The sequence below is a fragment of the Apium graveolens genome, chromosome 2 (assembly GCF_009905375.1).
Source record: "Apium graveolens cultivar Ventura chromosome 2, ASM990537v1, whole genome shotgun sequence".
NCBI classification, from domain to species: domain Eukaryota; kingdom Viridiplantae; phylum Streptophyta; class Magnoliopsida; order Apiales; family Apiaceae; genus Apium; species Apium graveolens.
The window spans coordinates 196,600,875-196,605,481 of record NC_133648.1 but is presented as its reverse complement, the minus strand read 5'-3'; positions in this window follow the sequence as shown (position 1 = coordinate 196,605,481).

Sequence of the window (4,607 nt, the reverse complement as noted above, 5' to 3'; positions counted from 1 at the left end):
ACGATTCTCATAATTAGAACAAACATAAATCATGTATATATCAGTATATATACAGATTACATAATCATCTTATGATTATACAACTCACATGAATATCATATATTCAAAACCATACAAATATAAGCATATTATATCAACATTAAATCATGGCGAATCACGTACATTAAAATTACAAATTTGTGAGGGTGCTCTTGTTTCTTATGAAGGGTTTTTAGCATATAAACGCAGCATAAACGTAAATTGAAATCTTAAAAAAAAACCGAAACCCTCCGCAGGATCCATGCGAAAAATAATATTTAATTCTTAGTTCAGTATCTTTACCTTAAGAAGCTTTACGTTAATGGAAAGATGGAGGTCTTTAATGGCGATCCAAAAATGATGAACGGAGATCCTTAGCAGCTACTCCTCAAGTGTGAAGCACTCCACCGGTATCCACCAAGAAAACGATATAATGAAGGAGGAGGAGATGGAGATATTTAGGGTTTTGTAAATCTTTTTGGTTGAGGCAAAAATTGGGTTTATAATGGTATATTTATAGGCAAAATTTTCAGCTGAAAATTTTCCAACAAAATATTATTATAATTAACCCTTTATTATTCTCACTAATAATTAAAACACCTTTTAATTATTAATCTTTTTTCTAAACTCTTTAGAAATAATTCTCTCACTTGATTTAATTTCCAAAAATTAAATTTTTAATTAATAATATTAAGAACCTTTTTTTAATTAATTTATAATCAATTAAATCTCATTTAATCAATTATTAAATTTGCCAATTAATTATATATTTCATAAATAAATAATTATCAGCCATTATTAATTAATTCCTCCACCATTAAATCCTTCTCTTTTATGGTGTGACCCTGTAGGTTTAATATTAAGACGGTAGTAGAAATAAATAATAATAAAACTATTTTATCATTATTTATATAAATTCTCTAATTCATTAAATATGATTAATTAATTAATCATATTTATTCTACATCGTGAGGGATACTTCTCAGCATATCGCGACTATCCGGATAATATGAATTCACTGTTTAGAATACCAAGAACCTATTCAGCGAGTAGTTACCGTACAATTAATTCCTTCTACCCTGCAATGTCACGATTAAATACAAGGCATTGAACTTGTGTCAAGCCTATCTTATTTAATCACTTGCTTTCCCATTCACTATGCTTAGTTCTATTTAATGTAAATTAGAAACTCCTTTCTAATTTCATTCACTCTGGCCAGAGATTCCTGAACTAGCATAAGTGGATCAGCATTGAACATTCTCTTCCTTCGCTGGAAGGGGTAGATCCTTTATTGATCATACACTATCTTCGTGTACAAATTCCTATACCCAGTAGAGCCCTTATAATTGTCCCTTGAGACTAAGAACTAAACCAAAGCATAGTTCAGTGTACACAAGATGACTATGATGACCTTAAGTCTAAGGATACTTGTACAACTATCGCTATGTGAACAACTGTTGACACGTGAGTAAACTCCATCAGTTGTTCAGCTGTGTGAGTCATATTCAGTGAACTTATTCTATAATAAGTACCTACATACTAGCTATAATGTCACCACACAAATGTCTATGAGAATAGACATCCTTCATAATGAAGCAAGCATAGTATGTACTGATCTTTGCGGATTATTAATTACCAGTTAGTAATCCTACGACCTGGAACTATTTAAGTTTAGAGTTATCATCTTTTAGGTCTCATTATTATGATCTCATCACAATCCATAAAAAGCTTTACTCTAAACTGTGGTATATCTTATTTAAACATTTAAATAGATAGAGCCCGTAATAAAAACAAATCAAGTCTTTTATTAATATCAATGAAATCAAAACAGATTACATAAAAGTTATTCCTAAATCCTCATACATGAATGGACTTAGGACATATCTCTTTCATCTTATACAAGAAAAATCTTGTGGACCATCGAATTCATCCCATGCAAAAACTATACTTATATATGTTACTACATTAATTTTTCAGCTAGTACACGAACTCAAAGGGCATCCTTTAATTTACATAATACATTCATGCACTGTAAGGATTCCAAAAGCCAATGTGTTGACCTTGGACCAGGAGGGAAAACTCGAGAAGACTTAGTTGTAATAATTATGTAATACTTTGTGTAAAGGCCAAAGAGGCCCATTTCTAAAGAATAGCCCATTTAGGACTCCTTATAAATATAAAGCCATAACCTCATTTCAGGAGGCTGGCTAATTGAATAAAGAAAGTTTCTCCTTAAAGATTAGTCTTAAATATTAAATAATATTCGAGGAATATCATTTAGCGCTAGAAGGAGCTTTATTCTGAAGATCCAACCAAGAGATGATTGTAGAAGAGATTGATCCGATAACAGCCGGACCAACTCAGGTAAAGGAACAGATGGCAGAGATTTCCACCGTTCCAAAAGGCCACGGCGATCAGGCGCCGCCTAAACAACTGATGCTACAGCCGAAGTGTTTGTTCCCCCTCACCGGAGGGAGCTTCTCACGATCAGCCGCTAAACTTAAACAACACAGAACAACAAGACAAGAAGAGAAAGTTCAAATCAGATCGGCGACTAAGGATTCAGACATCCAAGGGTAAAAATGTGCTTTCCAGTGATATGCGACTTCACCTCGAAAAGGTCGAGAGTTTAAAGGCTCAAAACACTGAAGATCCGGAGGATTTATCTTACTCTGACGAGGATCTCGAACATCTGGAGTGGGAGACTCGGCTTCTCCAAGCCAAGCTCGAACGATAGCGTAAAATTCATCGCCTTTGCCGAGAGCTCCAGCAAACTTTAATAGAAAACCAAGGTCCAGGGGGTGAACTTTACGACGAAGATGATGATGCCGAATATGAGTATGAACCATCAGCAGAATCAATGTACTCACAGCCACGCGAGCGTCGACAGTGCATAGTGTCGTCTACCGACGTCTCTCAACGAAACGAGTCCACAGAATCTATCTCCCACGAAGAATTTATGAAAATACAAGAGGAAATAGGGCATATGCGTACCATGATGCGCAATCAGTCGGGGTTCGAGAGTGTCAGTGAGAGTCCTCTATCACTGGTGCTTGAGAAGGTACACATTGACAGAACATTGAAAACACCCACCCTCGATCATTTTGATTGGTCGTCTAATCCATTGGCATTCCTCAACACCTTCGACGGCCGAATGGCCTTCTTTGGTCACTTAGAAATTGCTCGATACCAATTTTTCTCAACTTGTCTACAGGGAACTGCCCTCCGATGGTACAACAACTTACCCCACTATCTATTGATTTGAAGTCAGAATTTCAAGCCCATTTCTCAAGTAATTATAAAGGCATCAAGGTTACTACCTCTCTTAGGACAATACATCAAAGGTGCAATGAAAGTCTCCAGAGCTTTATCACCCACTTTCGGGAGGAGATTGCAGAAATCCCCGACCTTATAGAGTAAATGGCGGTGAACTTTCTCACAACAGGTATCAAAAAATCGAGACATGTTCTCCTTTTAGAATAAATATTTGAGAAAAGACCAAAAACTCTCCAATCCGCATTCCAAATCATCAAACATTTTATGATGCTACAGGTGTTAGGTAATGAATATAACACAGGGGGGTGAATGTGTTTTTGGATAATTTAAAACTTCTTGAACTATTTTGAAAGTGATGAACAAAGTAGTCTGACTTGTAGAGATAAAATCTTTAATCAGGAATAATAAAACATGCACATGAACACACTATCTTTCAAAACTCACTTAATTTTATATTAAAATCAAGTATGTCATGCTACAAATTTTTGGGTTCTTTGTTGATAAAGAACTCAACATATTTCTTTAAAGAGTTACAAGATTTCTAGATCTATTTTGTTACAACTTAAAATAAATCATCCAGTGTTTACTTTATAGAATAGTAAACACAGGTTTCACACAACATGCAATAGCATGTACTAAACCATACTTTAAGTTAACTAAAACTTTCTATTTCTAGATTAGTTTATCTTTGCAAATCGTGCATGTTTATGACTTTACTTTGTCAGTTAATCTTGGCCTCTGATCTTGTACTCTTCAAGCTGTTTTTTGTAGACTTTTCAAATCAGTGATTGATTTTTTTGTTGATGGATAATCTTGGATATTTAACTGGTCTGCATTCTGTACTTTGAGTTTTACATCTAGATCTCCAGTTTGAACTATAGAGAACTGACATCTCGATAAGTATAATGACTTATCGAGATCTCTTAGTTCTCTACAAGTGTTTTGACGTATCGAAGTCTCTGAGTTCTCAAATGTGAACTTGACTTGTCGAGATCTCTGAGTTCTCGACTATGATCTTGACTTATCGAGATCTCTGAGTTCTCGAGTATGATCTTGACTTATCGAGGTCTTCAAGTCTTTGCATGTAGAATTAACTTGTCGATATCTCTAATCTTCATATATTCATTTTGGCTTATTGATATCTCTGAGTTCTTTAATGAAGAAATGACTTGTCGATATCTTCAATCTTCATATCTTCATTTTGACTTGTCGATATCTCTGCGACTTCTCTTCAAGCTATTTCTTGACTTCTCGATAAGTCATGCCGAAGTTCTCGAATGACTTGTCTATAAGACTTAATCTGTGACTTGTAG